This window comes from Andrena cerasifolii, chromosome 2 (assembly GCF_050908995.1).
Source record: "Andrena cerasifolii isolate SP2316 chromosome 2, iyAndCera1_principal, whole genome shotgun sequence".
NCBI classification, from domain to species: Eukaryota; Metazoa; Arthropoda; class Insecta; order Hymenoptera; family Andrenidae; genus Andrena; species Andrena cerasifolii.
This window is the reverse complement of record NC_135119.1, coordinates 15,278,213-15,295,730: the sequence shown is the minus strand read 5'-3', so window position 1 is coordinate 15,295,730 and position 17,518 is coordinate 15,278,213. Positions and strand designations below refer to the sequence as shown.

Here is a 17,518-nt window from a genome sequence, read left to right as displayed (position 1 = left end):
CTAACTTCGAATGTAATCCGCGCGCGTGAAACTTATCAGATTCGTGATGTCGATCGTACGGTGTGATAGAAAAAAGAGAACACTCGAAAGTCTGCGCGAATGTGCCTCTATTCAAGGAACTGCGTTGTCAGGGGTACAGTGAGAATGAAAGTTTCTGGAAGAAAACTTACATTCATCACTAACCAGCCTCTGGAGCTTTTCTATTCAGAACTTGTTCCAACTTGAGCGCATTTCGACCAATCTCCCAACATATTTACATATCAAGATATCTCCTTAATGGCCCGCGTCCCAAGTTCTGGGAAACATACCGGGGTCGCGGCAGCTCTCTGTGATCGTGGAATAACGAAGGAACTGGTAGCCAGAGGTGACGCTAGGATTCGTTGGTTCGGTTGAGTGGCTCCGATACGCCGTTAAAGATAAATCCTGTTATGTCACTTGGCACACTTCCCGGGAGTATATCATAGCGGGTTATCTTAGCGACAATAATCATATTACACCTGCACTACCGATAGTGATTGATGCTCGTCCCTGGGATCGAAAGCACCTGACCGTTAACGGCTCGCGGATGACACAGCTGAATGTAGCAAGGTCGTGTTCTCTTTCGTCCTCCTTCTCCTCTTATTCCTTAGCGGTACAGCTCCTTTTATTTGAGCACGCGTGTCGATGTACCTTGCATTTCCAGGTTACTTGGTCAGCTGGCGTGCCTGTGTTTACCTGAAATCATTGCCGGAGCCCGGTTAGAGGCATAGATATCCTGGATACCGTGTTCCCCGATCGTGCGAATCAACTAGACACGCGAGACAATAGATATGTCAAATAGTTACAAGGGAAGATCCCCAACTTGGAAATTCAAAGGAATTATGAAACTTTTATTACGTAATTTTTATTTGCTGCCCGAATTCACTCTAAGGGGGTGAAATTGACACGTGAAAATCCGGCTATTTTCCGAGTCTGTGATATAACTCGCAAACTGCGAGCTACCAAATGATAGTTCTAATTAAAAGAAGTAACTTTTGTCTGAAAACTGTTTTTCTGTCTCTCAGATTTCGCGAGTTATGACGCAAATATTCTCAAGGGTCAATTTCACCCAATTTCAATTTTAGAGTGAACTTGGGCAACAAAAACAGTTGCGTAATACATACTTATATATCCTATACATAGGGGTCATCCTTAAATTACGTAAGGCGTTTTGGAGGGGGAGGGGGTCGCGAATTTCTTACGTTTCCTTACAAGGGGGAAGTGAGGTAGCGTCTTACGTAATATTGTTTAACCTAATTTTAAATAAATACAAATTCTATCATTAATGTTCCAGAAAAGTAGTTTTAGTTTAAATTTCCCGAAACCAAGTTAAATGAATTATATAAACCTTTAAAAGAATTTTAATAACTAAAAAAATGAAGTGCAAAAAATATTTCGTAAGCAGGGGGTTGGAATATCAAATCTTACGAATTCTTATACTGACAGAGGTAGGGGGTAAGAATTCGTAAACATTACCCTTACGTAATTTAAGGACGGCCCCATACCCCAAAGTTTCATAATTTGTCGAATTACCGGTTTATCGATCTTCTCTTGTTAGTTCACTGGAACGATTTTGTCGATAGGGATTTGTTCCTTCAGGGTAGAGGAATTGGAAGGCGCTGAAAATGGCAACTTGCTCCCCTGAGTCGAAAGATTCGGCGTTTTTTGTTCGTTGGATTAGGGCGTGTTTCGTTTATACTGTAAGTCTGGAAGAAGACAGCCTTTGTAGGGTGTCAAAATATTTTGTAGGATCACTTTGTTCAGAGAAACGAAAGCGATAGGACACCGATAAGCTTCCCATGATCCTTCGACATCTATACCGCAGTCGTTAATCCTCTTCGAATCCTCCCCACCCGCCCGCTCATCGGGATTAACTCGAATTAAGGCGGGTCGAGTTTAGGCTGCGCCGTCAAAACACTTTAAGCTTAATGCCGCAAACTTAAGGTCTTATTTGCGCACCCACTGTCTCTGACTTCTTAATAATCCGTTCGTAACTACAGGAATCTTTAGCTGCCGACAGAAACAAGAGAGCTTAGTCTAACGAGCAGTCGAAAATTCCTTCGAAACCTTAATCCCGTGAAATGTGACTTTAACGATGATATACGAAACGAATCCTATGTGCGCACTTATTTATAGCCAGGCAGACATTGATTTGTTCCCTGGAGAAGGGAATAACATCCCCGCTGGGACTATCAAAACCACACGGGTAAAAACTGAGAAAGATTTTAAGATTCAAAGTAGTAAAAGGAACTTGGACCGGAAAGTTGAATTATTTTCTCCAAAATTCGCAGCCTCGAATTTTTCCAAATTTCCCACCTCAAAGCGTCCAAGTGCAGAGGGCGTATTCTCTCCAGCAGTCCCTGGAATCCGATAGGTGGAGCGTAATCGGTGGTCGTGGACGTTTCGCCAGCGTTTCCCTCTATCGATCCGATAGTCACCCCCTTGGTTCGCCATTACTGGCTCGCCCGCGAACCCCAACAACGGCGACGCTATTATCGTCATCCCCCTGTTCACATAATTTTCGGTATTAGAACTGTTGCTTCGGGGCCATTGAAACTTCCCTGGCCCTCTAGGTTGTACCTCCTGCCGGAAGTTAACCCCCGAGTAATGTAACTCGCGCGAATTCTGATATACGCGGCATTTCGCCGGCTTCAATGCTTTGGAAAATACTGCTTTCGTATTAGCGACTAATAGTCGGCGAGAGAATGCGTTTATTTGGAGTTGGCAGAGTCGGGGAAAGTTATTAAACTCGCTCAAGTTTGAAGTGTTTAGCAGTTTCGATTCAGTGCTCGGTAGAAGCATCATAAAGGGGTTAGATGAAATGGAATTTGGGAATTCTGAAATTGCAAGTAGGGTTTGTCGGTTTTAAAAAACCGGGTTTAAAAACCGGTTTTTATTTATAAATTTTTAGAATTCGAAAACCGGTTTTAAATTTAAAAAAAAACGGTTTTATATACTAGAAATAATATGCAGAAATGAATTAATTATTTATTTAAAAACGTTAACATTTTGACTTGAAATCACCGCGGACACAAGCATATTGTAATAGGTAACAGTTTACTGTAAAACTACTCTTCATGACTTCATATCTTCAGAAGAAACAAAAATACTAAATGGAATAAAGATTTATAATTGGGTACCGCCTTTTAAAAGATTTATATTTTGTACGGATTTTAGTTATTATAATTTTGTTTCTTTAGTTCTTTATAAATAGAGTATATATTATTTTATTATATTTTTTTTTAATTCCATAATATTAAGGTAACTGAAATTTTTAAAAATAAATACAAGTATTTATTTACTATTTTAATTATATTTTTTGTGAAAATTCGAAAACCGGTTCAACCGTTTTTTTTTTGGGAATAGTGGAATTCGAAAACTGGTTTAACCGGTTTTTTGGGAATAGTGGAATTCGAAAACCGGTTCAACCAGTTTGTTTGGGAATAGTGGAATTCGAAAACCGGTTTTTTCAAAAGTCAGTTTTTGTATAAACCCTAATTGCAAGGACTTTATGATTAATTGAAGAGTCCTTATAGAAATCACTGTAAGTGCCAAAAGTCAAATTCTATAGGTACAATGTGTTACCGTTGGCACGTAGAACATTTCCCACTAATTTTTTTTTTTTAATTTTGGCACTTACAGTGTTTTCCACAGAGACACTTTAATTCTTTATAAGAAACTAACGTCGCATACCTGAGACAGTAGCCCTCGAAAGGAACTTTTGGTTTAATTGCAATTTGGAATGAACCACTGTTGTTTGTGGTTTATGTTTAAAATTCCGTTGCGGCCAAAAAGTGTACCTGTAATGAAATTATGTTAAGAAAGTTTTATTTCCATTTCCATTCGGTACGAACCTTTCGATTAAATAGTCGGAGGCTGAATGTCGATGAGACTCATTTTGATGACTTGGAATATCTGAAACGAAGAAAGTATTCTAATAATAAGAACGCCTTGTCGCGCACGGCAGAATTAACCTCGTTTTAAATTCTATAGAGAACATAAGTGAAATGTAGAGTACCGTGTAAGTAGCGATAAAAGCAGCCGAGTCAGCATCAATCAACCCTTTTACCGCCAGAGCCCCTCGTGGAACAATCGACATCCGCACCCTACTCGGCCTGAAAAATAAACCAATCGTGAAACAACTTTTACTTACGCGGCACACTCCTCGGTAAAAGTTTTTACTTTCACCCTGCAAAAAGCACGAGCTTCCTCTCCTCAACGCGATTCACACTGCGACGAATCGTGACGCATCGTTAAGAAATTCGTTAGCAAACGGAAACAGGAGGGTGCATCACGTAGCACAAAAAAAAATAACGGTTAATAACGAACGATGCATGACCGCAAGGCAGACTACGAAATTTTGCGTAGAACTTGAAAATTCTTCATGAAATTAAAGAATAAGTACAGAAGACGGAGGCATTTGCAGCAAAAACGAACTAACCCACATTTTTTCACAAAATTGAGTTAGTAATAATGTATTCCTATCGGAATACAATAGGCTGTACTCATCGTATAAAATAGGATAAATAATTTGTTTTCAATGTGGGTTAGTCCGCTTTTAAACGATTTTATTCAGCTTCGATCATCTGTTTGTATGTTTGTATGTTTGGTTCAAATCTGGCAACTCAAATTTAACCAACTTCGAATTATCCAATTGTCTTGAAACTTTGGAGGCGTGCGTAGTATGAATGACAATACAATAGTTAAAAAAAAATTAACCACGAGGGGGTGAAAAAATTACCCCGTCATCAATAAATATAACCCATAACCACAAATACAAACAACTTTAAATCAGCCTATAACCACAAATCAAATCAAATCAATCGACATGAAATCAGCACATAACCACGAATCAAAACTTAGACACTATAACGTAAATAATAAAAAAAAAATATACAAAAAGAATTTTATGTTAAACGAATTTATTTAAAATGCACTAAAAATTTAAAAAAAAAACAATCCATTTCTTGTACCCAATTTCGATGGTGTTTTTCACTTTAAATAAAATCGTGGAGCAGGATATTTCATAACAGAATATGAATCAGTTTAATACAGAACCAAGCGTGGAAATGATTTTGTTGCGAGATATCCTGCTCCACGATTTTATGTAAAGTGAAAAACACCATCGAAATTGGGTACATGAAATGGATTGTTTCTTTTTTAATTTTTAGTGCATTTTAAATAAAATCTTTTTACATAATTTTTTTTATACATTCCTTGCTCTCGATTCTCTTACGCTTACGAAATCGAATCTCAAGTTCACCACCGAATGGAAGAAGCAAGTAAAGGGCGCTTGAAGATTCGACTGTATGCTCACCAGGCGTATTTCAATGATCAAACTTCCACAAAAATTACAAACGGGCCTGCATAGTAAAACCACAGGGCTATCACAAATTTCGTGCAAGAGCTTGAAAGTAGTTGACATTCCGAAAGAACTGACAAATAACGTTGATGGAGTAACGAGCACCGTAAAATCAACATACATTTGAATAAAGTCTCCGGGTGCGAGTGTCAGATCGGTAGTATCGGCGTCCGAGCCGAGCTGCTGATCCACGCTCTGTTATATCACGTCGGGCCGGAGGAGAGTAGATAAGGGCTTGGTGTTGGTCGATCCGGCGTAACAACACAAAGAGGAACACCGGCTGGTCCGATGGCTGGAAGTGCTGGAACGGGACGTGATGGCTGAACCGACGAGTAAACCAATAAACGGCGCAACAACCATCTGCTTGCCAGCCGGCCGGGCCGCGGCGTATCTCTTTCTCCCCCGTGCCTACAGCCCGGGACTCTTCTGCCCTCTTCCATTCTTCTCCCCTCGGCTCCGACTCCTTTCTTCCTCTCTATCCCGCCGTTCACCTTCCCCTCGCCCCACCCCGAAACCACCGCCGCCGCCGTCACCATTTTATGCGTTCCTGAAATGAAATCCACGCGAGGGCTCAGCACCCGTGGGGAACTCCCTTGGCTTTTATTCCACGAGAATGGCCGAGGCCTGCGTAGGGTTCTCTCGGCGAAACGCGGTTTTCGGCTAGCGAGGGAATTCCCCGCGATAACGCGCCTCCTCGGACCGCCGGGGACACCTCCATGATCACCCGTTTTCTTCCAAGGGCAGGAGATAGTAGCGTACGGGGTAGTAAAAGCGAAATCGACGCGGTGTACAGGCTGGTGCACGGGTGACGGTCGCCGGCACCTGAGTCGAAGTTGGCGCCTCGGTTGGGAATGGGGATAATTTTGCGAAAGGGGTGACAAATTCTTATGAGCGATATTTAAGTACCACCCTTTGCTCTTAAGTACATAAAACAATGCTGAATAGACTTGTACCTGGGGTAAAGGACGAGGCTGGTAGCAGTGTGCGTGGGAGGGATTGATTTAAAGAGAATATGATAAAGAGTTGGGGAGTGGAAGACAATGGAGGTGACCTTCTAGAATTTGAGAATACGTGGCAGACTGGCCGCTGAATCGAAGGTCGATCGACCGCCATTATTTCGTCCCTATTAGCTGCAAAGGTCTGCGATACCTGCTCCGGGGCCGGACAACGAAAAAGTTGAACAATAGTACAGCGAGCATCCCTGCTATATTGCCGCAATAAAACTAAGTTGACGCTGCCTCCGTAAAACCGGACAGGGAATTCCAAGAAGATTCTCGGCGGCCCGTTAGCTTCGCATTTTAACGGTGAGTTCGCTTCTATTCTTCTAAACATCTGTCCTCGGTGTCCTTTTTCGTTGCTGCTTAAGCAGCCATTTGCGAGAGAACGATTTAATTAAAATCTCCGCCACTATCTGAACGATTATTTTAATTCGTTGATTTCTAAACAATCGAACTCCCCTGCCTTCAACTGTGCACGGAGGAGAAGCGACGCTAGCTACGAGATAGACACTTTTAACGGTGAAAATCTCACGTTTCGGATGCGAAACGTAAATGAGGCTGAGTTTACGTGCATTCTGTGGCATCGCGTATCAGTCCCAGTGCTGTGGGAATCGACTTGTGCCCATATGGCAGACTGTAAAAGACTAATGAGACCTCGTTCCGTCTCCCATGGTCGAATTGCGGGCCGTGACGTCACTTCTCGCGGAAACGCGGTAATTTATGGCAGCGACGCTTTAATTTCTCCATGTCAGGCGCCGTGAAATTGTGCGGAAACGGCGGGAATGTGTCGCGGAAAAACTGGCGATGAATTCGTTGCTAGTTATTTCATTTCATCGAACACCGCCAAATTTTCTATTTTCCAAAAAAAAATTTCATGTCTAACAAGAGGAGGACACCATGTGGTGGACATTGTTTTCGATGAGCCTTGGCAGGATGGAGCTATGTCAAAAATAAGTAAATAGGTGTCTGAGCGTTTTTGCCAATGGGCCTTGATAATAGAGATATTTACATGGAAAGTATTAAAAATTTCATACTGGCCGTGGGGTTTTAGTGGGTAAAAATCCCACAACTAACCTGGCGCCCGCAAGGACCCCCCCCTGGAGGAGTTCGGGTGCCTTTTGAAGATTTTCCCAAGTTAAAAAAAAAATTTATAAAAGAAAATAATTTATAAAAAAATTATTATTTTTTTTAACGCGAAGGTATCATCAAAAGGCACCCTGACGCCTTCAGAAGGGAATTCCCCGCGGGCGCCAGGGTAGTTGTGGGTTTTTACCCACTAAAACCACACGGTCACTATGAAATTTTTAATAATTTTCATGTAAATATCTCTGTTATCAAGGCCCATTGGCAGAAACGCTCGGACACCTATTTACTTATTTTCGACATAGATCCATCGTGCCAAGGCTCATCAAAATCGATGTCTACCGCATGGTGTCCTCCCCTTGTAAGTTTACTCTAAAGAGTGGATGGTTTATTTAAATTGTAGGCATCTAACAAGGGAACATCCCGAACCCGGAAATTCCAAAAATTCTGAAACTTTGTGAATATGCAGGAAATTTCCTCCTGATTACAACGGAATTATTGTTTGCTGCCCAAATTCACTCTAAGGGGGTGTAATTGACCCCTGAAAATCCGATTATTTTCCGATTTTGTGTTATAACTCGTGAACTGAAAAATATTTTTTTACCAAACGATAGATCTAATTAAAAGAAGTAACTTTTGTCTTGAAATTTCTTTTCTATCTCTTACAGAGTGCGAGTTAGAAAATAAAATCGAAAAATAGCCGAATCTTCAGGAGTTCATTTCACCCGCTTAGTGTGATTTTGGGCAGCAAAATAAAGATTGCGTTGTAATCAGGAGAAAATCCCCTACATGTTCACAGAGTTTCAGAATTTTTTGAATTTTCGGGATCTTCCCTTGTAAGTAAGTAGTTTCCATTAGTATGGAGCATCGGTGATTCTGGTTCAAGGGATAGAGACTCGACGGAAGTTCTGTTGCTTCCGTTGTTTCCTCTGTAGGATTTCGATTAGAACGATAAATCAGCAGATGGTCACGCTAGGTTTTGCGCGGACCAGTCGTTAAAGCTTTCAACCGGGAACGGAGCAGTGGCAGACATTCGACGAATCGACCAAGTACGGTTAACTTTCGTTGAATCTGCATGGCCCGCCCACGCTCATTTCCATTTCGTCGGAGTAAAAACGGGACTCCGATAAGGCGTTATACAAAGAAGCTTACATTACAGCCTCGTGAGCTGTTACATTTAGATACTGGAACAGGTTCGCGGGCTGTCGGGATTTTTAAGTGATAACGACGATGTTGAAATAAAATTACAGTGAACGTTCTTGCGAGCACTGGCGATGACAAATGTAGGCCTGGAATCTGTCTGGAACTAGTGAACTATCGGGCAGATTTCTATTTAGAGGAGCGCTCGGAATAACGAGAATTAAGCTCTCCGCATGGGAGTAATAGCAAAAGTGTGATTATGAATGGAATTACTGCGTGTCAGGCGGAGGCGGGCAACAAATAAACGTGTTGAAAGATTGTGAGTGATGCGCTTCGTGTCCAAAAATCACGGCTCGTGTATTCTCTGACGTCGCGGAGGACAACAACATCGATCACCTGAGGCTTTGTCGCGTCATGCCGCTTCGTGTTCATTCAGGTGTCGATTCACCAGGCCTGTCGATATGTTTTACCTAATAACACGCCCGAGGAACGGCGTGTACCGTGTGTATCGGTTTCCGGTGTCAATGAACCTATGCCCAGACAAAATTCGGACCAAGTTGTTCGTCGATTTCTAACACTGGAATCAACAACAATCCTTCGGCCTTCGCTTACACTGTCTCCTCAAATTTAATCGTTTCTGAACTTTCCTCTCTGCTTCATCGCGTGCAGCAAGAGCGGTGCAGCTCCACACGTATTTACCAACTTGGAGTAAATTAGATAACACTGTTTATAAAATTATTGCTTTGTCTTAACCCACCGTGGTCGCACCTTGTAATCACAAATCGGTCACACGGGGTTCACTGTGCTTCACCGTCATTTTTTCAGTTAACATTTTCGAATTTCTGAATATTTTAACTTTTCGGTGGTAATTGTACATTCGTAATACTTTCCAGAAGCGTAAATTCTGATGCGATAAAATTCGTAGTTGAAAATGAGCGATTTTTCACGGTTGCGAGGAAAGCCCGATTTTTTTAATATTTTTCTTATTTTTGTTTTTGCGACAAATCCCCTTTGGAAGACGAAAACGCGCGATATTTCAATTCGAAAGTTGCTCTTGGGGTGCGATACACCCCGCGTGACCACGAAGGGTTAACATTGAAGAATATATATTTTCACAGAATAAGTAGCAGTTATCGAGTACCAAGATAAGTTGTTATTTCTATTTTAGGCGAATTTTCCAAATCTGGAGCACTCGTATCGCGCAAAACAGTAATGGATGCAAATTGAAAATTTGCAATAGATCTCTCATTTGTTATGGGATTAGCATCGAGCGTGCATCGAACGATGTAGAATTTTCTTTCGCATATATCACGCGTCATAATTGAAAAATTGTCGAAAGTGGAGCTGCACTCCTCTTGCCGGAACGTCCTGAATTTGAATACACGCTTATTTTTCCGTGTATAATTAAGTCACCCCCGTTGTCAGGTGCGAAGCATTTCGAGCTGCAATTTCCCCGAACACATCAGTCTGAAATACTAGAATTTCCCTGAATTTCCTCGGGGAAACCCGCGAAGCAACTGGGCCTCCGTCGAATAAAACCGACAGGAGCGACGGTATTGAGTGGATCTTCGGAAAGCTCCGTCTAAGAATCAAGGTTGATTTATCGGAGCAAGTCGAAAATGAAGGATCGAGCCGGACGTGGCGGCGAGTTTAGGGATCGGAAGGCTAAAAGTGGAATGTGGACCGAGTGAGTCCTTGATTGGAGTTATAGCCGGTTTGCCCGCGTGCACACGCGTCCGCTTGGTATTGTCGCCTTCCTGGACAGACTCGAAGACGACTCGCTGAATGGAGCCACGTAGGACGCACGCTTTCCGTAGGAAGCACCCAAGTCTTTCAGAAAACCAACTGTCTTTCACCCACTTTTAAATACCCCTTCGATAAACCGATCGTAATCGACGGGACTCGTAGATTCCTTCAGTTCGCCTTGGAAAGAGACTTTCGTGGGGCAATAATATCACGGACACTTTCGACGTTTACGGCACGTCGGAATTATGTACATAGCAAAGTGTGTCGCGCGGGTAAGGAGGACTGTGGAAATCGATCGGCGTCCCGCCAGATTCCGAGATGCCAGCCGATATTCGCCAGTGTCGGCGCCACTGCGCCACTTCTTCGCCCGTTCAAAACAGAAATGTGTAACGACCAACCGGCCCTCCCGATCCTCTGTCTTCCCTCTTAATACGAGGCTGAAGAGTCACGAGGCTATTCGTCGTATGGAGCAACTCGGAAACATCCCATCAATTATTCACGAACGAGAACGCCGTCTCGACTTCAACTGAGATACACAGAGGACTCCCAATCTTAACCTCGATAGCACCTTTATCAATATTTACTTATTATAATACTCGTAGCATACCTCTGCAAGAGAATTTCCACCTGATTTGCGGCTTGAGGAGTGCAATGACGATGTTGGTATTACTGTTTCGAAAGCACGATTGAAGATCGTTAATTTCGGAGGCGGGGAAAGAGAATCGAGCGTCCCACTTGTGTGCGTACCTCTACTGACAGTTTAGAGTCATCGAAAGTAACGCTGCTTTCTGAACAGCTTTTGTACAGTGGCAGAATTTAATGTGAAATAGTAGATAAATGTTTCTTAAGCACAGCAGACAAAGTTCGAGGAAGATTCGTACTGTACATCGGTAGATATCTAAATCAGGTTACGCCATTGTAAATGTATACTCACTGGAGGCAAAAGGATTGCTCGCAAGCTTTTAGATGCGCGGCGATGAAACGTTGGCAGGCATCAAAAAGTTTCCATCATCCCTCGGCTTCTTCGATACGAGATGCCAGCAATGGATTCCCGGCGAGTCTGCGCTCTGCGGGGTTGAAAACGCATGCATTAGCATCGACGTAGTTAACTCTAAGTGGACTCTTCAAATTTGTCCGCAGCTCAACAGATTCAACGTACTTGTCAGCTCCATGGGAACCTCAACGACCACTCGATTCCTGCGGCATCCTGTGCGAACGTTACTTCCTCTGTCTAGTCTCTAACTGGCTGCTCTGAAATTCCTCCGCGACGACCAGGTCAGGATGAAAATCCCTCAGCTTCCCGAACCATCAGTTTCCACTTTGCGTTAATCGAAAGCTAGGTGCGGCTTATCAATCGGAATCGGAGCTGCGTCCACTCGGACATCCATTTTGCGTCTAGCTAACACAGAGAGGCTTCATCGGGCACCCCCAACGGTCACGAGTTGCCATTCGACGCTGCGGCCCAAGCATCGGCAATCAACCACTCCTCTGGGAGAGTCTCTCGATTTTCATGAAAGAACAACTCACGAACCACCGAGTCTCAAGTTTCCAAGGTGCCCTAGCGATATTCGATGGAGAGTTGGAGCACGATGGAGGCGCGAACACAAGGTTTTTCGGGGATCACAGGATCACGCTCAGGCGCCGTGGGATCTCGGAGTTTGCGCGGCAGACGAGAGCACCGGTCGGATCGACGCTGGGCGTCGCCATCGCGGGGTTGAAACGGCCAGAACGGAGCAGGGTGGCGATACAACGAAGGCCAGGGAGGGGGAAAAAGTCGGCGCGGAAAGAGGAGCACACAGTGGCGTGTCCGATCAGCTCCACGGAGACCTGCAGACTGTTCCGTGGCCCGTCCGGTCTCGTCCCTCCTCGGCCCAGGAACAGTCATTAACATAAATTGTCTTCGGCGACAGTTATTTCTACCACTCTTCCACCGACTCAACCGAAATAATATTAGGCCGTCGCGGAACTTTTGTCACTCTGTATATGTGCTATAGGTAACTGCAAGTAAGAGGGATTAAATCGATTTTTTCGAAGTGCATACCTTGTAATTATCGCCCATGCTCCATGGAAAATGATAAACTCGTAGCTTGACCCAAACTTCATTGGGACTCTCCGCGGAGTTGGGACTTTCGTTATCGCTCCAAGATTCGAGCCGTTTATTTTGAAAGTGACCTAAGTCCATTTATATTCAAGAAAATTTTATGTATAAATTTTTAATACTAACTTCAAGTCGTACATATTACTACAGTCAACAATAAAAAAATTGACAAACGGGCTTAGGCCACTTTCAAAATAAACGGCTCATTTCTAGTTCACATCCGTCATCCGACAAGGTGTCGATGGACAAAACATGCTTGCGGGGCATTCGAACGGGATGACCGGTTGCGCGAGCTTTCAAGTGATCGGTTCCAATCGGGATCGTCTTTAATCGACGATGCTACAGAAGCATCCGTGACGTTGCGTAATTGCATGCAATTCTGTCTGGCTGGTTTCCTTTGACCCCCTTGAAAATTCTTGGAAAGTTGACATAGAAAGTCCCAGTGGGATATTGTGTTTTATCGTGACCTGGAACTAAGGTGTGATAGTGGATGCGAGCCTATTGACTTGCAAGGTCGTACTAAATCTTATTTACGTCCAAACTGAAAATCGAACCCGGTGCGGATTTCAGTTGAAGGTCATCAGCACACTGATCAATTGCAGCGCACAGATTGCGGCATCCCACTCTTATATGTGTGCACGTATACATTCCGCATTCCTCGTAGCTGTAACTTGTTCGTGATATTGACCATGACCTTGAGCTTGTCGACGTATTCGGATAGACAGCCTCCGAAGACTGCACCGTCACGAATCGCAGTCATTGATCATGGTTGCGAGATATGCCGGTGCGATAACTGGCGTGCCTATATAGATGTGCCCTGAATATACGGGAATACAGCATTTGCGAGGCATTAATGTTTCATCTGTAAAGCCGCTATTGGATTGTATTTTCAGTATAAACTGCACGGTTTTGTCAAAGTTACTTTCCTCATTTGTGTAGTGCCACTTTTATTGTCCAAATGACTTGTGGGCTTCTTTTATTATTTCTTGTATATACAAGCGTTAAAATGAGTGGGCGAATTTGTATATCAGGACTGTAATCTTTATAAATCAGCATTTCAAGCACACATCTAACGATTTAAGCTACAGTTATGAAATCAAATTTGAATTGTATCGACAGTCGATAATACAGAAACCGGCTTACTTACCGTTGGTATAACAGAAATCCTTTACGAAAACTGTGTTTCCATCTGTTGGTCAAGTAGAATGTTTGAACGATTGACAATATATGTAATTCTTAACAGAATTAAAATCCTGGTACAAATTGCAATAGTTGGTATAATTTTCAGAGATAGCTTTTATTATTTAAGCTAACTAGCTATCTAGATACAAGTACAGGAAAAGTATCGAGGAACTTATCGACGTCAGTATTTCAAAGAGCTTTCAATACCTGCCAAAAGATGGGCGATTTTAAAAACCGAACATGGAACCTTTTTATTCGAACATCTAACAGCCTGAATTTTCTTTTACTTGCTTTATTATTTATTGCCTTTATGCACGCGATATATTTGACAGAAATTTATTTCTATTTTCTAAATCCATTTATTTATGTCCCGAAGTATTTAAAAGTCCAACAGCATTATATTTACGATCTACTTCAAGTTTTTTTTATAAAGCTATGACCTACTGTAGTCTTGTTACGTATCATTGCTGTACTATCGAGAACTGTATTTTATTGGATACGAATTTTTGGCGAAAAAATTTTCAGTCACTGGTCGCTACGCCAATGTGGCAGGTCCAGGTGGTCGTAGGTCACGCGTTGCCGACTCCACCCTTCGAGTGGTAGGCTTAACCAGAAAGGCCCACCTCTCGTCACCACCAACCCCCACTTCCTCCTGACATAATTTGATTCATGATGGCTGTACAACGACCGCGACGCCATCTTATAGTGTACTACAGAAATCGTTGAAAATCCCTATCGCTTGATACTGTAGAGCGCGCAGAAAATTAGATCTATTACCGGCTTAGCGAGCCACCCCTGACTCAACCTCTTCCCGTTAGTTTGCGTAGATGGCGGAATTTCTCGTCCTCTCAGGGCCAGTCTTGTGCATTTATACTACTTATGCTACCGCTACTCATGCTGCCACTACCTATCGCGGAAATCTTTTAACGAAGGATAATCGTTTTCTTAGGATCTCATTTCTGCTTCGTTTCAAATTGATAAATATTTAATAATAGTTCAAATTAAATATAAATTTCTACATATGTTTAGTTACAAAACGACTACAGTTTGCTCCGGATTAGAATCATACTTATTGTAGAAAGTTTAGACCAGAATGATAATTCGAACACTATCGTACTACCAATCCCATTTAACAGCTATCTACGATATTATAACTTCCCACTATGTACTTCTTTTTTATGAAAGAGCTTTTGAATGTTTCATACGGTGTATTTCGTGCTGTACGTCGGAGGGTTACGCAATCACATAACAACGCTCGTCGACCTAAACACGGGCACGTGTCACATCACGTTTTCAGTCATCCTGACACCCACGGGTTGTGCCGGCTGAAGTCTTACCTTCGCGCTCCCATGGGGCCAGTATTCTAGAACATGTAACTGACACTGGTCAGAGGAGAAGCGCGGTTTCTTCCTCATTGAAACTGACGCTGACTGAACCCGCACAACACGCGGAACGCTTCTGTTCCCCGTGCCTTCCTTTGAATTCCACTGGCATAAATTTAGGAGCGGTTTAGGTACCTAAAAAATTACAGCCGCCTGACAGTGCTTTCTTCGCCTATAGCCTATCATTATGGAGCATGGTTCGTCTCGCTATTAAACTGATCAGAGCATCAGAAATTTCCAAAGACTTCACCGGACCGCGGACAGGGACTCGACGAATCTAAAAAATGGATGTGGCCCAGTGGAGGGACAAGTTCTCCCACAGTTTCTCAACGAAACCAGCAATTTAGACTCGTTGCCAAGATTCCGGTGTCCGTGGATCGCGGCGGCAAGAAGCGCCACGGACAACGCGGACAACGTGACAGGTTTCGTCGAGACGCGACAGCCCAGCAATCCAGGCCACGACAATAGGAACCGGCGTTGACACTTCGATAACTCGTGAATCAATACAGCGAGGGTTTCTTAGAAAAATGATGATAGAATGGACGCAGTTGTTTGCAGCCCCGACGCCCCCGCGTCCCACCTACTCCTCCTCTTCATCCTGCTCGCGTTGCGAAGCTGCTGCCAAATCTCAGCCCGTCACCGTCTCGCGTGATTGATATCTACTTCGGCCCCCTCCATCCCTTTATCCGTACGATTCCCACCGCAGCCGAGAGAAAACTATTCCGTTAGCGCTTTTGTCTTCCAACGGAAGCCTCGCGTTGCTCTGGCTGACGGTTCTACGCTGTCACCGGACTTTACAACCGCGTACTATCGCTTGTCGAACGAATATAATCGTTTCAGGAAGATGCCAGAGATTTAATTTTCTGAGACAGTGGAGATGCTAAAGGATTGAGAATGGCAGCTCGTTGAGACGATAGGATCAAGATTCGAGATTTGCAGGGCACGATGACAGTCGCGGAAATTTGCGAAGTGTTGCGGAGGGAAAAGCATGGACCACAGGGTGGAGGAGGGGCTTGCCACCGACAGCCTAACCCTTCACTGTATAGCAGCGGGGAAACGACGTCGACGTGTTAGGCGAGCAGGCGAGCAGGCGATGGAGTACGAAGCGAGTTCTGCGGCCGTCACGTCGGAGTGACGAGTGCCCCCTTTCCATCCCCTCATTGCGACGGCTCCTGCCTCCTGCCTCCTCGCAGTCCATCCGACGCGATGCGACGCGACGGGCCAACAACCCAACGTCACCCAGCGCCACCTACAACCACCCAGCAGAGGGCCCTCCAGGTTCTCCGGAACTGCGGCGCGCCCCCATTTCACTCTTTGCTTCTCTTCCCCTCTCTTCTGTTCTCTTCTCTTCCACTTCTCTTCTCTCTTCTCTTCTCCACGTCGCCTCTTCGTTCCTTCAGCCACGGCCGACTAGTAGTCGAGGAATTCGAGTTGCTATAAATCTCCCTTGACGGGCGCGATGCCAGGACGCTGGAGGGTGGAAGAAGGGAGGAGAGAGGTGGGTGGTGGGTGGACGTGGGTTGCGGAGAGCTAGGAGCAGGGAGGAACGGGTGGCAGCCCCGGCTGATGGGTTGGGGAGGTGAAAAGGAAGGGAACGGCGCTTCAGCCACACCAGGAATTGTAATAGTTTTGCTCGCAGGGTTAACGTAGTCTGCGGGCCTCGTCACCCCACGAGAATAGAAAGAACTCGGAGGCTGGACGAGCGGACGGCCGATCTCGCTTTTCCAACCCCGCTTTCAGCCGCGGGCTGTCCGCTTTTGTCGTAGATTGTCGGCCTACGATCACGGGCGCAACCCTCCCACGTGGACGCGCGGCCACGTTCATTCTGCCAACACCTTTCAACGAACCTTCGGAAATGCTCGATAGATCTAGATCCTCCTCCTCTTTAAAACCTTCGAGTGCATACACCGCTGCGTCTCCCATCCATAATTATATATACCTACTTGTATAACATTTATCAAGTACCTACATACTCTGTGCGCATAAACTTATCAAAGACTTATTAATTCGAGGTAAACCACGCTTCATAATTTTATGCCCCGAAGGGCCAACGCGAGCAAACTGCGCAGCAGATGAGACTGAAAGTAGACATCCTTGGAGAGGGAGGACAAAAGTTTTCAGGTGTCGAGCGAGTCGTGGTTGCACGTAAACCACCGAACTGGCCGCCAGTTCATCAAGCAAGTTGAATTGAAGAAGAACTTGTTTTCTTTGCCCGCGATTCGGGATCACGATAAGACACCAGTGATTCCACTACCGTTCCGCGTCTATCTCCTAATGACCTCGCCGTGAATCGCGGCCACCTTTAATTTACCGATGTTACATCGATAAAGTTTGCCATTCGCCGAACGAGATTTAAATTCCGAGTCGAATCTATTCCTCTCCCACCTCGCACCCCTATCCCATTGAGAAAAGGGGGCAAGAAACTGCTTGGAAGGTTACGTTTCTTCGAAACTATGCCGCCTCGAGGCACCGTCACTCCATTGCACTCGTTCTGGAGAATTCCACTTTT

The 17,518-nt window shown here is 44.3% G+C and overlaps 1 long non-coding RNA gene across 1 annotated transcript; it reads right to left on the bottom strand.

Moving 5' to 3' along the window:
- Window positions 1–330: 330 nt before the first annotated feature.
- Window positions 331–5,860, bottom strand: LOC143366155 (uncharacterized). Its single transcript, XR_013084676.1, has 6 exons — window positions 5,502–5,860; window positions 4,037–4,133; window positions 3,873–3,933; window positions 3,712–3,818; window positions 2,335–2,524; window positions 331–714 (listed from the first exon to the last, which is right to left on the bottom strand). It is a non-coding gene; the product is annotated as an uncharacterized LOC143366155 (long non-coding RNA).
- Between the last annotated feature and the right edge of the window lie 11,658 nt (window positions 5,861–17,518).